We start from the raw sequence: 20,304 nt of genomic DNA, 5'->3' as shown, positions 1-20,304 counted from the left end.
GCGGGCTAAAACTATACCATGCGGTAACCCATCAACAACCCTGTCAGGTTCATGGCGCTACAAGTTCTTCCCTCCCGAAAGGGCAATACTATATCGAGTATTACACATCTTCCAGCGGCTTTGAGGAAGTGATATACACATCGCTTTTAGAGGCATCTTATTTCGCGACATATATAAAATCAAAACTTATATTTTTATAACATGCGTATTTGAAATAAAAAAAGAAAACATTTACAACATGAGTGGTGTGGGGTCAGTAAAAAACCAAACGCTTTGTCAACACTGGCACTTGAAGAGTCAACATAATAAGTCCCTATTTCTCATGTGTGGGATCAGATTTCGCAGGAATAAATAATAATTAAATAATAATTTGTGATCAGTCGGGAAATGCAGATTTCATTATCGTCAGCGGAAAAGATACTACAATAAGCAATACATTAACATTTAAAAATAATTGATCTCACTGGCTGCTCGTGAAAACTCTTTAAATAGCTTGTAACCACCGACTTGCACAAGAAAATAAAACTAGCGAAGAAAGAAAGGATGTTTAATGCATGATTACTTCTTTTTTTCGGCTAGTATCATAACTAATTCTTGAACCCTGCTAGACAAAAATTCTAGTGGGACTGCTCGTGCTGTTTCTATGATAATCGAATTTTGAGAGACAGCCTAAACTTTGAAAGGACTAAAGCGATAAGCAAAATAGAATTTATAACCGGTTATGTTATGACAATAAAGTCAATTAATAAATGTCGGAGCGGTTTTGAGTTGCCCATGCACGACTGGGGAGAAGAGATTGTGAACAAGTGGCGCGCCGTCGCAAACGCATCCTAACTACATGGAGGAAAATGCTGAAAATATTTCTATGATCTGACTTTACTGAAACTGTAAACATTAAAAATCATAGCCAACCCAAGACATCTAGGAAGGATTTGCTTTGTTAAAACGTGGTTCATCATAAAAGACAGAATAGTTCACGCCTAGTTAAGCATTTTCTCACATAGGCTTTCTCTAAATATAGCTCCAGTGTTGACACAATAATTAATGCTCGTAGAGATCACGTAATCTACGTGAGGAATTATGTCTGACCACTTAATAATGTGTTCCGTCTGATAAACATTGAGTAATTATTGTTGATAAAAAAATTTTAAAGACAAAAATAAACTAATGTAGACGATGCTTGTCTCTACGCTAAGTAGGTCGTTTTCTTCAGGAAGATATAATTTTCTTATGAAGTGCATTGGTCGTTATTGTTGAAGACCTTAGTCAAATCAAGCATTTTGTCGAGGAGGAATAGCAAAAATAATATGCACAGAAAGAGGTCAAACCGTGACCTCGCGTTACACTATGGTTAAGCTTGTGTTGTCAAGGTTATAGGTTACAGCCAATGAGAGAGCTGCCTGCCTATGATAAGTAGGTGTTTCTTTGCTCCAGTATGTCACGGAACTGACCTCTTTCTGTGCACTTCATCGACTTCGATGTGTATGTCGCAAAGGCAATGGGTTGCGAAGATTTCAACTAGGTTGCGTGGATCCAATATCCTGTAATAAACGATCACTTTTTGAAAAATTGCACTTGGTGTGTCTGTGTAAAAATAGTTTGTTTTTTTTTTATTAAAAAAAACATGCAGATCGTTTTCGTAATTCTCGCATATAATGTCAACGTGTGCCGATAAAATATTTGGCAAATATTCCGATTTTGTATATCAGTTGGCAGCTTGTTTCACTACATTTCACACTGCGTGTATCATCTGTGCTTAGCGATCCTGTCTAGCTGTGTATGTCGTGAAGTATCTGTATTTGATTTATTTTTTTCAACCGTGCAAGGCCTCAACGCGTCATATGGGAAAGCGTGATCGTCCATTTGAGCTACGCTAACTGTCGATCAGTCTTGTATCCGCCCACATCAGGCTCTCTCTTGTCAGAGGTTATATAAAGACGACATGCGATTGGCTGAACGGCGATTGAAAGTAGGTAGGCGTGTCAAGCGTATGCCGTTCTAAGTGACTGACGTGAAATTGTTCCCAACAGCTTATAAACCATTGGTTGACGGTTTGACTGACAGCGCTGGTGAGTCGTCTATAGTCTGTTCCACTGTTCATCAAAACGGAGTCTGGAAAATGAACGTTGATTTGGCATTTTTCCCAAAATGAAGCGGTGGGGGGTGGAGGTACAACCTTTGCCCTTTGACTTGATCCATGCAAGCGTTTGAAGAAAAGGTAGGAACGAGCGCAGCGTGATGGGTAAAGAATGTTGCGCTCGCTCGCTCACAAATATTATACCGTTACTCTTCAGTGGTGTTGGTCAGCGTGCGATGATTACACACTCGTGCACCTTTCAAAGCATTATCATAACAATTCTCTGAAAAATTAACCTTTCACGTTTATAATGACCACTGATTTTATACAAACTGTAAAGAATTGTTTTGAACAGGAGCAAGAGTGCTGATGTTTGCAAGCACCTTTACCGAATTAAACTTATTTTAAGATCGTTTAAGTTAGACATATTCTAAGATAAATCGGAAATAGAACAAAGCTATCAAGAGACTTATAATCTTCCTCAGATGACCTATAAACAGATTAGCTTCTTCAGCTGTCTTTAATAATATGTTATAATCTATACGAAATTACTACAAAAGAATAAAGTTGACTTTCAGAACAGTGATCCAAGTGATAGCTACACCATATTTCACAAACTAATCCAACCTCAGAATAAAATCTCACTCCCTCCTCATCTCCTTGAGGATTTTGAGACGCCCCCCTGGCAAAGCTGCCCGCTTCAACCCCACTACCACCCTCCCCCTTGTACCAGCCTTGTTTCCTGTGCTGTGAGACGCTTACAGCCATCAGCCGTGCGGAAGGGTGAGAGGAGAGGTTGTGCTGGAGTAGAGGAGGGAGACAGACATTTGCAGCAGAGCCTGAAAAGGTTGCCGGGCGCTCTGCCCACAGATTTAAATCAGTAATAAGGGCTGTACCCGCGATGTGGTTCCCCCTTCCTCTCGCCCTGGTATTGTTACCCCCTCCTCTTTTCCTTCCTCGCGCGGGCACCACCACAGCAAAGCCCAATACTTCCTCTTCAGCTCGACCAGTCCATACGTGAGGTTGATAAGGTTGTCAGCAATGAAACCCAACGGATCAAGCCAGGAGGAAGCGCAGCCTTCAAGTTCAAGAAAGGCTGCACATCGCCTGGCTCAGTGCAAGCTCCATAGTTGGGCAGGAAATTTAGATGTTCGTGGCAAATGGTCGCAAATGCTGGTTTGCGACTGTCGAGAGCTACCCGCTCGTGATCGGAGCAAGGACACAACCAGGAACGAAACTAGTCACGTGATCCATGCAGCTTGCGTCTATTTCGGTTTCGCGGCAAACAAGGACTATAGTGTCACTGCGGAAATATTCGCAAAGAACTGTAGATCGCAGTTAACAGCCTGAACACGGCTGAGAATCCTAGAAATTACAGTTTCGAGTTCAGCCTGGGCATTTCTCGGAAAGGGCAAAGCATCCGTAATAATCTTCACTTTAGAGAGAGCTGACAGCTCTGACCATTGTAGCAATACAGACACCTGTTAAATTTCTGCTTTTGATGGATAATTTCTCTTAAAATTTTATGCGCAGTGCAAATGTAATTAAGAAAAAAGACACGTGATTGTTGATGAGCAGAAATGACACTTGCTTTACATTTTTTTTAAAAAGAGGAGAGGGACAATTTGTCTTTAAATGATAGGCTCACCCTTACCAAACTCAGTCATAGTGGGGACCTGTGCAAGCGGAACAAAAAAAAAAGGAAAAAAAGAAAAAGAAAAAAACTTCACTACAATAAAATAATAAGAAATAAATAATAGAAACATTACTTACACCATTTGAAAGAATATTTATATCTTCCTAAGTGTGTAACTGATATACATGTCAGGCAAAGCAAATATTGCCAAAATTAGTGTTAATAACGTTTTTTATAAATGACCCTATCAATTTTTCTATCTATAGAGTTCATGTTCTAGACTAACTGTTAAGACAGAAAAGAATTGTAAGGGGTTCAACGCATAAGTTTTAAAAGTTAATAGATGTAAAGCCGTCAAGGACATATTTGACCTCTCAATTTTCTGGAAGGAAAGGAATGGAAAAAGATTTCAATTGACAGCAGTTATTTAAAATACAGGGCAGCCATTGATGAATTAACCTTAACACATCCGTTCACAACAGTCCATTCGTGGGCGAACGAGACCAATACTTTTCCTCGCGATACGACTTCTGTTTTGCCTTAGGTGTTCGTGTGTTATCTTCATGCACAACTTACTATTTTGCCTTCGTGAGTATTTATCCAAATCCTGGGGAACATTCTGGTATGCTTCCGATGATAGCAGCGAAAGACAAGCCAGCATGCTAGTAGCTACGTGTTCAGCTCGCCTGGCAACAGATGTCGGCGCACACGGCGATGACATGTGCTGATAAAGGAAACAACGCCATCAGCGACGAACGAAAACGAGAATTTATAACAGCCTACGTCTTGGCTGTTACCCTGAAGTGCATGTTATTGAAAATGTGACCCATTTTTTAAATTTTATTTAATTTTGTTTAGGAGTTCTTTTGAATTTCGCACGTTCAGTTTAGGTCACAATCCAGACATTTATTTTATTTTTTTATATTTTGCCAAATGTGCCATAATTTGAAATAGACCACAGAAGACAAGCAGTGAGCGTAGAATAGTTTTTTTGTCAACCGTGAAGAGACCTTCACGCTCATCATACCATTTATGTCGAGTTGGGACATTGCTCGAAGTAGAATCCAGGCAGAATTCCTAATTATAATCTTTGGTTCCACTCTCCCAGCACCAAACATTCTTGCCGCAGCTTTGGGACTTCCCTGCTATTACCCACTGTCACACACTCTCTTCATCTACTTCAACTGAGATCACGAGGATTGTCGAGTTAGTTTTGATGTTTTGGCGGAAGTGTCAATCATTTTATGCTGTAGTATTTAGACAGTCGTGTTTCCTGGGAGCTACGTGCAGTGGATGCATTGCAGTCAGTTTTGTTGACAGGACTTGCATCAATATTTCTCTAAGTATTAGAGTTGTTGCCATGTACAGTGGGTTTCGTTGTCGTTGGTACATCGAGAACCGAGAGGAATTTTTGTGTGTGTTAAAGTTACTTTCCTCAAAAATAATGCATCGCGTCCTAGAAGTTAGCAGTGGCGACAGAATTTCAGTTCGAGGAAAGGTCTGTGACATCACCCACTGACGTCATTATGACACTTGTGTCCTTAGACCTCGACTCCGAAGTGAGCTCGGTCCTTTTCCTTCTCTTAGTCCTGGTTGTCCGTGTGAACTGGCGAGTTGTGTGTTTAAGACAAGCAGGCGGTGGGAATGCGCCATCTGTGGCCTTTCTATCCCGCTGCCCACCCCTCTGTGCCTCTCCCGTACCTCGGATCGTGATCAACTTGTTGATAAAATTAAGACAGCCACCTTCTCGATAACACTGAATGACGATAGGTCGGGATAAGGAAGGGGGTAAGATGAAAGCTCTCTCTGTATTTTGATAGGATCTGAAATCAAGCAGAAAACACAAACACACAGTGAGGGAAAGAGAGGGTTATTCTACTCGTAGATGTCAAAATGCAACTAGCCATTTTGTTATTTGCATTCTACAAAGTTATAACTCTTCATCGATTTTCTCATCATGACATAAAAGAACGATCTGGCTTTTTGTTCCATAAGAGGGCTCAAACCCAGGGGTCCAGACTCAGTTTTTAGCAGCAACTACTTGTTTTTCATCATACTGTTGTTAAAATTACTCCTAACAACCTTTCCCATAATGCTATAGTCCTTTTTCACACCCTTCCTTTTGCAATATCATGTTACTCTCAGTCCTTGTTCTTGTTATTTGGTTCCTCTTTGTGTTTTCTGTATTTGATTTTATTCCTCGTTAGCACAGTTGTTTATTCTTTTATAGTTTATATGTTATTTGCTTGTTTTCCTGTCCCTCGTATGCTGTCCATGTTTCGTTCCTTAGGAGTGTATGTTCTTTACAAATTTTGTATTTATTATTATTAAAATGTTTAGCCTTGTGACAAAACACTGTTAAGCATTTGGCAGATGTCCAACACTATTTATCCCATTATTATTAACTCTCTAAAACTTAATTAACGGTAATTTGGCGTCAATGAGTATTAGGATTTTGAATATTCATATAACCATGGAAAAACATTTCTTTCTATAAATAATTATTTTGGACTTGAGAAATATTGAGATTAATGTGAACGGGAAACAAAATACTAAGAAATCAAACTTAGGGACACGTTTGTTTATTTGACTGTTTCTGTCTGCATTTATGCTGGAGAGTGCAATTATGGTACCATGCTGCAAAGAGTCAAAGCTGGCTAGAACAGGGTCCTGTGAAAGCTATCTTCTGGTCACATCTGTGGCAGCCGAGATCGCTCCTCAAGGACGAGGAAGATTTGGTGAGATTTCACAGCGTGCTTCTCGCGACTCCCGGGAAATGGGAGACCAACCTGCCTCCCCTTACCATGGGCTGTTCCATGTGAGACAAACAGGAGTGCACAATTGTGTGCATACGTGTACAATTCTATATTTGTGCCTTACGCACGTGCACTCAGTCTCTGTGTGTGTGTGCACGCGTACATTAACTGGAATTGTGAGTAGGTAAAATAAGTAAATAGCTGTAAGCAAAACTCGAAAGATGTGCGAAGGAAGTGGTAGGGTCTGGAGCATGGAAATGCAGAAATGCAAATTTTGTGTGTGTGTGTTTTTCGTTTTTGTTTTTTTGATTACTGGATTTTCCAAATGACGGTAAATTCAATCAACTTTGTCAGGTGATCAACGACTTGTTGCGTTGTTGTTCCTAGTGTTTGGTTTGAAACCTCTGAACTGATCAGTCTCCGACATGTCCCACATACCAGCGCATTGAACTCTGGCAAAGCGCTGGATCGATCTCGGTGTCTGGTTTATTTCGATAGCCTGTTATGGCTTCTGCCTGATCCATACCCACGATATGACTGAACTGATTCATACGTCTGCTTGCATTTCACTGACCTCGCACAAAGCGATTTATCTCTTCCCCTCCAACACTCCCCCACAACCTTTTATCTCCCTGCAACAATCAGCTGTCATCTACTCAAAGTGCCACATGAATATTCCAGCAAAGACAACTAGACATAAAAAATGCTCTGATGTTTAAGACACGACTGAATCTTATACTATAAAAATTACAAGGCCCTACAGCAGCACGATAAAGGTCGCAGAATGTGTAAATTCGCCCAAGAGGTACAGAGGTCCTGTCAGGGTCATCTGAGATGACCCACCGCGAGACAGGCAGGTATGTTTCCAAGACAACAAAACTCCTGGCAAAGATTTAGTACTAATTTTGAGCGTTAATCTAAATAAATATACATCATACAACATCGGACTGGTCTTACTGGATATTTTGTTGTTCCAGCTGATTAAAACCGCCATGGATAAAATATTATTGTGTTTCACATAAAGATATCATTTGTGTGTGAAGACAGCCTTACTCTGCACAATAAATGACTGCCATTGTTTGATTATGGATAATTTTATCCGCAACAAACACACATCCTTGACAAGTGTTCAAGATTTTAGGACCAGTTCCTTGTCAAACCTGTGTTCAGTTCGTCTTGAATGAAATCTCCTTCCTCCTCGCAGTGGACCTTGAAGTAAGCGCAAGAACATTTTGTGATTTGGTGCATTTGGTCGACTCAGACTATCGGCTGAGCTAGCAAACCCTCACTTTTCACCCGTTTGAATCCATCAACAACTCTCATCAATTTATAAAGTCAAGCCCCGTACATCGACAAGCACCCAAGGACAGGCGCCACGTGTTACATTATTTTGGGAACAACCTTCTAGCAACAGTGTTTTCTCTCGAGCAGATTTAAAGCGAGGCCATGCTGATGTCGCGAATGTTGCGCATGAGTTACAGACTGCTGTCATCCGTCTGTAACACATTGAGAAGGTTGTGTATGCGTGCTGTAGGCCTACATGAGTTGTACACAAAATGTTTACATTATTTAACGTAAGCGCGACATGTGCAAACGGGCCGAAGCTCTGTTATAGACCTTACAGACATTGCAAAAAGGGAAGAAAATATTGTGAGGACATGGCTGAGATGGACATAAAAGTCGCCCAAATCCCGAACATCCTGCTACAGGGTGGTTAATAATAGTAAAAATATATATATTTCACACTCCACAGAGACCAATGTCAGCACCCAGTAACGCAAAAAAAAAAAAAAAAAAAAATCCTCCCTTTCCACCAAAACTTTTAATATCATCGCCTCTCCTGGATTACAAAGCCTGCTCAATTGCCGAGACCCAAACTTAACAAAAGTCAACCTGTTAGCATGGACAGTGTCTCACATCAAACAGGACTACCAGAATATCGCTGCTCTTGTTTCGACAGAAAACACTGCTTCCAGAACACCTTCTGAAGAATTCTTTGTGATCGTCACTTACTGCTTCTAGAGAAACTCGCCCTTTAGTCGGCCAAGAGAAGAAAGTCTGGCCTGAGAAAACAAACATGGGGGGTGGGGAGTAAATGATTCCTCCTGGACGTCACAGCCAAGTTTGTGCCACTCTCCGGACCAAAGACCTCAGAGAGGTCCCTCTTCCCCTATTTTGGCATGCTAAAGGATAAATGAAAATGAGTACATTTTGCGCACGGACAGAAAATTAAATTATTCGTCTCCTGTCTCAATCTCTTTCTTCCACAGTCCCATCCTTTGCCGGCCCCCCTTCCCCTCCGGGGCAAAGCCAGTGCCCAGACGTGACCAGGAATGTTATGACTGGCCAGGGGCTCGCACTCTTCCGTTCTTAGCGACAGCGGGGTGGAGAGGGAAAGAGGGAAAGAGGGAAAGGGTGTCTGTGACGCGGCTTAGTCTGCTGCTATGGGTCACTCAAGACACGGCCGGTTCCGCAGGAAGGAAATTAGATGGAGCAGGGGAATTCCTTTTTCCAAATATTTTGATTTTATTTTTCTGACGACAGCTATGAAGGGCGATCGGGCGTTGTGCCCAGCAGCGGTTATTTTTTTACGTTTTGTAGGTTGTGTCCAACACACTTATGGCGGGGTTTTCTCTGAAACCAAATCGTCACCAGTAAAAACAGCAGTTGTTGTTTGGTGTTAGACAAGCGTCACCATTTAGGGAAGAGTTGTTAATTGGCTAAAGCCTAGCGTGCCATGCCCTGTTATTATTATAGTCTCTCCCACAACAAAGGCGGACTCAAAGTTCTTACGAACATGAAGTCTTATGAACACACCATCTAATGCGTCATGAATTCATTCACCATGATTCGGTTTATAACTCTCTGTCACACACTGGAGCCCACCCACACGCACAAAAAAAAAAAACAAACAAAAAAAACAAACAAACAAACAAACAATAATCAAAAGCAAATCAGTGAAGGAAACTGGATTACCTGCCAAAAAAAAAAAAAAAAAAAAAAAAACTGCAAAAGGTCAGCCTTGTAAACTTGTGTCACATCCAGAGAGAGGCATCGTACAGCCAAGATACGAACCCACGACGCCTGATTCTCACTGGTGACAGACGTGATCTCTGTTCTGGCACAGATTTTAAACCATGAAAGATATTAAAACTTTTTATTGCTTTAGGCATATCCTTTTTCGATTTTAATGTAGATCTGTGCGGTTACAATTTCTTAATACACACTCGGACAATGAATGGACAGTCAGAAAGCTATTTCAGACAAATCCTGTATTTTACAATATTTACGATATTTAGGGGAGGGAATCTCAGCATATCTCAGAATTTGGAGATTTAAAAAAAAAAATTCTTTAAGGAAAGAATGAACTTCAAACCTGTTTGATAGTATTTCTCCCATTTCCTCTTGCTTCTGATGAAGGCTATTAACACCACTTTGAAACTTTAAAGCAGAGTATTTTGTTCTTTGTCGAAAAAAAAAGTGTGAATCCGTATATTGCAAAGACGTTACCGAGAATACATTATTTGGACCATTTACTTTCTTCCATTTAATGGTAAAAAATATGTGTTAAACATCACACGTTCCATCACACGTTCCATCACTGACATATCAAACAGAGCAGAATCATAGAGTAGTTCACGAAAGTATATCAGCTTACAACAAATCGCCAAACGACTTATAATTGTGTTATATTCGGGGATATGTTAAAATTATTGAAACTTTTTGGGAACTAGTTATTTACTGCGTAATTCTGAACGCTATTTGGTTAATCAAAGTACGCATGGTGAGCAGAGTGCCCACAGGGTTCAGTGTGCTTAATGTCTCACTGGTGGGGAGCGTTCGGCCCACCAAACTAACCGCAGATTTCAATAAATTTTTATTTTTAATATCATTGTACATAAATAATAATAATAATTTTAAGGGACAAGCAAAGAACGACCATTACAGGATAGACAAAACACATATACATACTTGACGGAACAGACACGTATACTTCTCGTCGCCTTCCTGCAACCTTTATGGATGATTTTGGAGAATTATGCAAGCATATCACCTTCACCTCAAACCAAGGGTAGACCACTTCCGGTTTGATAATCGTTGCGTTCTTAGATCATGTCGGCTTATACAATTAAAAAAAAAATGATCGCCGATATTGCTATGTACCCAGGATTGTCCATGGGACATATTTTTATATCCCATCCCATCCCATGGCAATTTATGCCTGTCCCGTCCCATCCCATCCCATGGGACGTTTCCCATGGGATTCCCATGGGATTCCCATTCCTATGGACAACACTGCGCATTGCACACATGTTAACAAAGTCATGGCATAATGAAACTGGAATAAAAAAGTATTTTTCCTGTGCTTAAAAGTCTGACAATGCAAATTTCAGCGTAAATTTATTTTACAATATCAAGTATCGACTACCATGGGAAATACAAATGTGTGCTGTCCCATCCCATCCCATCCCATGGGACGTTTCCCATGGGATTCCCATTCCTATGGACAACACTGTATGTACCTCAGTGTACAGCTTAGGGCTTAGGCCTACAAGTGACCAACAGAATCCCTTCATGGATTTCTAAAACGTTGGGTTGTAAACATTCCTTTGGTTTTTGAGTTTATTTGTGCATGTGCTAGGATTTCTGATGTGTATGTAGGAAATATGTAAAAATTGTGTAAATGCCATGAAGTCCTCCATCAGGAGGAAAAAGTCAAAATAGAATAACTTTTTTAATGGAGTTTATGGAACAAATATAATATATGAAATAACTCAAGTCCCACATACAGCACAATTTTTACATACTAATGGTAACTTTGTACCAAGTACAAGCCTATGTACATATAAATTCATTGATAAAATTTTCTATTTCACATCTACATATTCTGAAGAGAAACATCCCTGACTGCACCTTTGTGATATGTTTTCATATATAAATTCATGGAATTAAAAGAAAAAGCCAATACGACAAATTAAAGTGCCACACAAATACATGCCATGAACTTGATACATTTCAAAACTTGGATACATTATTAACGCATTTCAGTGTGTGATTGTAGTCATAAAACACAGTTCAGTTACACAAGTACAACGGCCGGTAACATCTCTTTTTATTTAATAACTAATCATTGATCTCAAAATCAATCAGTAATAAACATTAGTAACCCTAAAAGAGAGCTCTGTGTCATTACACAGTATACAGTATGTGTGAAGATGTATGAATCACCACATGGCAAGGAGAAAAAAAAACAATTCTGATTGTATTTTTATTCTCTTGACCGTGATTTCTGAAGATGGCTGCTAATTCTTCCAGATGTCAGCCCCATGGCATGCAACTCAATTTGCGATGTGCATCTCAGTTAAGTTTTAACTTCGGTTTTAAAGTTTGCAGCTAGGTTCTAATTGGTTTTACGTGCACCCGGCTCCACTGTCGGGTGGGTTGAGGCAATGTGGTTCAAACTTTGCGTGGTCAAATGATGTTTTGTTTGCTTAAAACTTGATTAAGTGACATCATGCTAAACAGTCCTGACCGACCAGACCTAATACCTCCGTAAAGCACTGACCCCTAGCTCCTGATAAACACCTTTTTTTTTTCCTGATTAAAATAAATCGGGTGAGGGTGCGACTACAGCATGAAGGTATTCGCAGGGTGATCATACGACCTACACGAGTACTGATACAGCACATAGGTAGCTTGTGACAGTATATCGGTAGAACGGGTACAAGTACCCATTCTTCAAAAAGTAGTCATAATTACAATGCCGTAGCATTGTTGATGATGGTGATGGTTGATTATAATTCTTCCCTGAGCCGCAACAGCTTTTAAATAAAGACTAACTACTGTTGGAAAAAAAGCGGAAGAAATATACTCTCGATGTATCCTAATTATTCTTTAATTTTACAAACCCTACTAAATAATAGTTTAAGAATATGATTTAGAAAACAATGCAAAAAATTCTCAGATAAACAAAATAAAGATTTTACTTTGATTTAATGACAATATTAAATATATATTGTACAGTTTGCCTTTAAGTTGGATTTGCATGGTTACCTCCCTTCTATATTTTGTGCTTTACGCCACACTCTGTGCCTTGAGAGCACTTTCTGTCCTGAATGCGTGCACCCTAGCTACTACACGATTAAAAGTGTGCATATACGTAAGTAAATGTGTTAAGAAAGGTAACAATACAAAAGTCGGAGAAATTTGTTTTTAAAGAGTAGAAATGTTTAAAGAAATAGTGTAACCAACACGTCAAATGGCGACGTAGGCTGGGCTGTCGTACCAGAAATAACACAGAGATTGAATTCCACACTGAAGTTTTCTTTAAATCAGTATCTTTTTTTCTCAGCAGCTGGCCTAACTTCTCTCTCGAACATTCTAGCCCTTCCTCGCACAGACATTCTACTAATCGCAATAAAGACATTTTACTTTGAACATTCGCTACATTGTTGAACATCATTTCCTCCCTCGCACAAAGACATTCTACCTTTTACATTTCTGCCGTGCTGAACATTCTAGAATATAGATGCCAATCTACAACCCAAAGACATTATACTTCGTACACTACTAGAGTGCTACAATAGCATCATACAGAATTGAAAAAATACAGGCGCGAGTGCGTCGGGTGCGTGCTTTTGCTGTGAAATATCAAAAATGTAACACTTTTAGTTTCTAGACCTTTTTGGCCTTGCAGTGAACTACTTCGCAACATGACCGCTGAAGCTGGAGTTATATCAATAGAAAGCTGAATAAAAAATGAACATTATTTCGTTGTGCAAGACGAAGCATGAAGTCATTAATTGAACGAATGGAGGATGACACTAAGTAGTTGTGTAATATACAAACCTACAAATCCCCTCATGGCGAGAGTTGGATTTTGCGTAATACTGTTAGAGACCCTAAAAAGGATAAATGCTGACATACTGACATTAATGGTGCAGCTAATGCTAGAAATGGCATAGTAACTAAAAGTACTTTCAAAGAATTCGTTTTGAAAAAGATAATCTTTTCTCACTTTAACTCTGCAATTGTTAGGCAAATGTTCTCATTATTCTAGATCCCTTTATCCGTGTGTGTGTGAAATAAAAAGAAATGCTAACGCCCGGTGTACAACGACTGACCTGTGCTTTACGACTACAAGAATAATAATACACTTAATGCATATAGAGTGCATCGAGTTGTGAAATGTATAAAGTACACAGTATGTGTAACTTATTTATTTACTCCTTCGTCCTTCTTGCTCCCATATCTTCTGTTTAATCTATAGTTACTATGAGTTAGCTTCCACCGTGGCTCTCAACTGTATTCCAAGAGCCTTTCGAAACTTTGTTTACATGGAACTGCAGCCATCCAGCAGAAACGCAGGTTGTCGCCTAGTCATGCAATGTGCGATATTCCCTGAAGAGGGCATCTGAAATAGGGTGGTTACTACTGTCTGTGGCATCTTCTGTTATTCATGTTGATTGTCTCTATACAAACACTGTGTTGGGCCTACTGCTCAGATGGGTGTGTATGTGTAGTGGGGGAGTTACTGTTTCTCAGTATAAATATATAATGTGTGTGCGTGCGCGCGCTGTACAGTGCACTGAGTTTCTAGTTAAGTGATGCGCTTTACGAATCATCTGCTGTTATCGTTGTTATTGCTATTGATAATAATATCTTTATTATTAATGAGAATGTTAATTTTCACGCCTCTGCTTTTGCTGGACATTCAGTCCTAAACACCTTTTTACCTTCTTTGTCTTCTTTCATCAATGAGCCCCTGTGCACTCCGAACCCCCACTACATCCCAGTCTAAGGTTCCAAAAACCCGACCAGGTGTGCACCCAGGTGTGATGGCAAACTTTTCCAACTTTGACACCACTGACCCGAGCGAAGCAGATCCGTCAGACGGTCTCTGTGACGAGCCAATCCTCTACTCCAAACAATAAGTCCAGCAGACATTTGTGATGACAGTTTGGCAGATGAGAGCCCAGGAAGTCCATGTGTAAACAATTCAAAATGTTTTTTGCCGCGCAACAGACAAATATGAGAAATTGCCAAAACATATCTATTATGCGAGATTATTTTTATTCTGACACAGACACTGTACGCAGAAATATTTTTTTAATGTCCTCCTATTTTTTTTTTTTTTTTTTCGTTCGACGATGGTGTCACTCCCAAAGACCAGATGTTACAAAGCGAGATGTTTCTAGCTGGTCCTCGGACATTCCCCAGAGTTTTGGTGGACTTCAGTGGGGTGGATCATGTCTGGAGTCGTGCTTGTTTTAACCAAAGACACTAGGTACTAAAAAGTTAAATAATCTCGTCTGACGGCGAATTCAATGTTTCGGTGAGACCAAGAATCGGTGAGAGCAAAACTAATTTAATTACAATTTTTTTCCTGAGTTTTGGGAGCCAAATGTACTCTAGCAATGCTTTAGTTGATACTGTTTCTGCCTCAGTATTGTACTATTGTAATATTTGATGCATCCTTGTCGCATCTGGCGCACCGTTTGATGCTTGGTGTTCTTTGTCAGTTAAAAAACGATGGCTGTTACAGACCACTGAATCGAATAAAACTATAAACAAATGTACATACACGAATGGTGTCATAAATTAAGTATATTTATTTTAAATTGCAAAATATTTTTTTAACTAGTTTAAAACCGCCTGAGTTGGTCCGATCTCTTTTTCTCGGAAGGCTGTTTCTCACATCTTCCTCGTGACATAGCTGTGTGATTTTCTTACCAAAAGTAAATCGCTTTTCTACCAGTCAAACGGTTGTGTTCGTTCTTGATTCCTGTCTCATTTGACTTTGAATTGCACCGAGAAAAGCCAGCTTTAGTCGGACTATGAGGCTTGTAGGCTCGTTAATTCTCGCTAAGAAATGTTTCTATAGGCTTTAGCCTGGAGAATGTGGTGTGACTTCTCTTGTGTTGTGTGCCAAGTGACGTGACATCCTTGTGACTCCTCCTCAGGCGACCTCGTGGTCCTCGGTTGGAAAGTAGGGCACAGCTTATTTGTCCGCGTGCCTGCTGAAACAGATTTACAGTTTTCAGGACCAGGACACAAGGCAATGACTGAAATACAGTATACCAGTATACTCATGTCACACTGATGTATATACTAACTCATACCGCGGAATACGTGTACTGACCAACGTAAGTTGATTTCGTTGCCACCACAGGTTTTATTGTTTGTTTCACTTGCCTAATATTTTCTACCAAAGCCTCACCTGCTGTCTGTATATGTGTCTTATATGTGTGCGTGCGAGAGAGATCGAAAGCGAGTGAATGAGAAAAAGAAGAAGATTGGTTGAAGGCGAAGTCACGGAGAACATAGAACATATAGGTACTGTTATACTTGAAACTTCGAAGCATATTATTTTTAATATCGTGATATATCAAATTATTTTTTAAATATCATATACCTAGTAACATTTTCACAAAAATATCTGTTCTTATCCCTTCTGCTTTAGGATACCAAACACTTTTCCCCACACGTCCCCATCTCTGCCCTGACATTTGCTTTGGGGTCTGAATGAGGTAAAGAGAAGGGAGGGGGTATTTGGAGGGTGGAGGCACATAAACACGTGATCGATATGGTGGTGTCCGCTAGCTTTGCGTGTGAAGTCCCTCGGTCTGCGGCTGATGGGATGGCTGGCGAATTACACGGCGCCATCACCGAGTTGTCAGGTCATGTTGCACGGGGCACTGCACCGCTGGCGGTTAATCCGCCATCATCGGCCTTCACCGTTAGCGAGGAGAGGAGGGGAGATGAGGGTGGACCACAGAGTCTATTAGCCGGGTCTTGTAGGGGACACTTTGCAAGAGCCTGGTCACTGTCAAAAATACGAGTATCTATTACAAGTGTTAACATCGCGGTTGTATATATGTATATTAATAATTTTAATTGCAATTGTCCCATACTCGTGAATGTGTGTTTGTTTCAGAAGACCTTTATTCTCACCCAGCAGCAGCAGCAGCAGCTCTTAGCTGTCTGCCTGTTTGACTCGGCCTGTTGGCCTGCCTGCTTGCTTGGCTGTGTACGCGTGTTTGTATCTCTCCTTACCTCCATCTCTCTTTTCCTTTCCTTGTGTTAGTGAGTTGTCAGATTTGGCTGTGTAGAGAGAGAGAGTGTGTGTTGTAGTTTGTATCACAAGCTCATTTTTTTTCGTAGGTCACACAACAATCACTTACCACTGGGGACCAGGGCCGTGATAAATCGCAATGCAGTATCATGTTCACTTATTCCATTCCCGGTAATGGCTGGCGTTGGGGTTGGCGAGATCGGCGGCTGTTGTGACAAGCCGTCATCCACCAGCCCGTTTCCCCTCCTTGAAGCAATAGAACAGTCCATCAATCCCCTCCCTCTTTTTCTACCCTCCCACCCACCCCCCTACGCTTGGATCTCTTTCCTCTAACCCCCTCCCCCAATTCTCAGCCTCCCTTCCCCTTTTGCGAAATTCCTCTCCTTCATCCTTTGGTCTCCCTAGAGCCAAGCCGATTGCCTCCCCCTCTATGATCCGTTGCCTGGCCGTCTGAGCTGTCTCGCCGTGAGATAGCGATTGAAAAATCGGGGGGGCTGTGAATGTGTAGCCAGATGGAGATAACAGCGGCGTGCAGCTCTGCGTCTGAACCAGTGGTGTAGAGAATGGATGTTCATACTCTCCATGCTAGTATAATAAAACACACACACACGCACACACACACGCACACACATGACTTCCTTTCTCTGTCTCTCTGTCTCTCTCTCCATCGCTTTCCCTGTCTGCATACCATTAGCCTGCGCGGTTGGTCTCAAGGGTATTTTAAGGACACTTTGTCGTATCGTCTCTCACTTCGGTCCACGAGGCGATGGGGGGAGTTGGGGGGCGCCAGCCAGAGGGCGGCCTTGCCCCCGGGGTAGAGGGTAGCTTACGACCAATCTTCTTCCTGTCCTCCGTGCCCTCCTGTAAGCCGCGATAAGCTTGGAGCAGTGATTATTTTCTCTCGCGGACTGATGTGCCTTCGCAGCTCCTGCATTATTAGCATATTATGACGAGCGTGCCGAGAAGTCGTAGGAAGCCGCCAGCTCTACTGTCTCTGTGGAAGCGCTCTCTCGGGTTTAGTTACAATCCATAAGGATAATTATGCCAGTCACCTCTACAATCATTTCATCCAGTAATTAATTCATATGAATAATGCATTCATGGGAACAGCTGTCTCCTTCACTTTCTTCAATCGTTTCATTTAACGCTGTAAACATCAGTATCAGAGGGCTTCGTTTATTCCCTGATTCAGACACTGCTTAGTTTATTCCTTGTTACTCCTCGAGGAGTATAGGGCCGCAACAACTCGGACATTGGTTAGCTAAGTGTATAGATTCTGTTCAGTTGGGAGCTAACTTACCTTCATTGTACTCAAATACCAACAAGCACTAATCGGTCATTCGTACACTACAATGCTTTCAGTCAGTAGAGTTGAGATATACAAGTTGGTTTGTAGGAAACACCCCACCTCGCAAAAAATGAAAGAATTAATAAGTAAATGAATTAATATACCAATGAAAGGAATGAAAAAAAAATGTAGGGAGACGAGAGAAAACCGTCTGTTGAGTGTGTACATTTCGTATTGTACGCCATTTTGGAAGTGCTTGTTGTCTCTGATAAACTAAGTCACAAAAGCTGCTGCATGAAACTAACCGTGGTACCCGGGTTGAACCGTTTGTTCGGGAATCAATTAACCGACGGATTCATGGGCAAGAAAGAATGATATGTTACTATGATGGCTGATTGTAGCTACTGAGGATATCCTCGTCACTTGATGTCCCTTAATGTAATGGGCTGACAACTCACGTTCAACACACACTTTGGAGAGAAGAGGTGCCGCTGTTTCTTCCCGACTGCACCCTCCCCTCTCCCCCACCCGCCCCCATTTATCTCTCGCACTGTGGCAATTTGTCACTAGTCACTGGCTTGCTTCGCCTCCTGTAGTCGCTGTAGTCCCCACCCACCCACACAATCTCTCAGATTACGGCGTTGTCCTCGTGCGGAGAGGACGTGACACAGTTTCTTGAGGGCAGCACTGGCTTCATCTGGAGCCGGAGACAACAGCTTAGAACGTAGAAAATAAACATCAACAATAAACAAACGGTCTAGTGCATTCCTCTAATCAAGACGAATATTCCTTCAAATTTGATGGGATCATACAAATGGTGTGGATGTGATCTGTGATTCTCTCTTTTTTTCTCACTCACACTCTCTCTCTCTATATATATATATCTTTTGTTTATAATATCTACACAAACGCAGCAAAACATTTTTTTAAAGAGATGCCGATGCTATCTTTGAGAATGCGAGAATTCCAGGCGACTGATGTAAGTGAAGAATTTACTCGATTTAGTCAAATGTTTAAAAAAATTTTGATAACCAGCGTTTAAATAGTTTGTCAACTTAATATACTCACAACTCTGATGTTTTTAAGTTCCATTCGTTATTAACTTCAAGAAATAATAAGATCCTCACTAGATTAGATCGATTTGTTATTACTGAGGACGATGACCAAGACGAATAAACAAAATGCATCGTGTGCGTGTGTGTGTGTGTGTGTGAGAGAGAGATTATATAAATACATAAGCTGATATGAGTATCTATATGCATTTGTAATTTAGGCGAGAGGCAGAACCATTCCCCTAAAAGTTTATCCCTTGCCTGCATGTGTTTATATAATTTTATTCGATTACATACGGAGATATGCTTCAAAGGGCTAGAAGAAGGAAAGAACAAGTGAGTGAAACAGAAAAATACTTTTTAACATATTAGCTGTTACAAACCGACTAGTGTGTGTGTGTGCGAGAGAGAGAGAGTGTGTGTAAGTGTGTTATGTAAAGATAGATAGGAATGTTTGTGAATATGCACACATATATTTTTCTGAATATATCATTACCCATTAGAGGGTGAAAGAATCTTGTATCTTGTCTTGCTTGATCGTCTCAGAATCTAAGACTACAGTAGAGGTCAAGGCGAAGCAATAGTAATAACATTCAGATTGTTATATTAACAAGGTGGGTTGACATTCCTGACATCTTAAGAAGAGTTGTCGCATGTACTGTACACCAACTTCAGTTGTCTTGGGTTCGTGTCCACCTGAGGCTTCATGTACCTGACAACTCTCGTAGCAGGTCGTCGCTTGGTGTTGCAGGGAAAACTAACGCTTTTGTGATCACACTCTCCAGTCAGTAATTATGCCCAGTATACTAACATCTTCTACAACAACCATAATTCTTTGTAAACGGAAGGCCTTTCCGCAAGGTAACTGCGCATGCGACATATGAGGAAAAAACTAGAAGAGAGTTGTTATTCTTCGGTCCTAGTTGTGCGTTGTTTTCGAAAATATTAAAAAGTCGAAGGGGCGACACAAAGAACAGACTAAAGGCAATAGTTAAGATTAAAATAACAGTGTTGTTCGCGAGTTGGAAGGATTAAAAAGAATAAAGACAGAAGCGACCCAAAGGGACATGAATGAAATGCCAAGTGTGATCGACGCAAGGACGATGCTAGGCGAATGTAGAGCCTTGGGCTGAACTTGGAAAAGAGATCTGCCACAGGAAGTAGTCCCTGTGGTAAGAGTGGTCAAAATAGAGTCCGTGTATTCTAAAGTAAGCAAGGAGACGTTGTAAACATCCCTTGGTGTTTCTGTATTCTACCCAAATGTCACCAGAGGAAAAAGACAAAATTTATTTCTTATAATTATTATCGTCGTGATATTACCTTTGCAGGGATGGCTGCAGCGGTCCTTCCCTGGACTCACACAGTGGTCTATCGGATGGCCGGATGGCCGCATTACACGTGCCTCTATAAATGGCTGGAT

The sequence above is a fragment of the Pomacea canaliculata genome, linkage group LG5 (genome assembly GCF_003073045.1).
Source record: "Pomacea canaliculata isolate SZHN2017 linkage group LG5, ASM307304v1, whole genome shotgun sequence".
In the NCBI taxonomy this organism is placed as follows: Eukaryota; Metazoa; Mollusca; class Gastropoda; order Architaenioglossa; family Ampullariidae; genus Pomacea; species Pomacea canaliculata.
Note: the sequence above shows the minus strand (reverse complement) of the source record.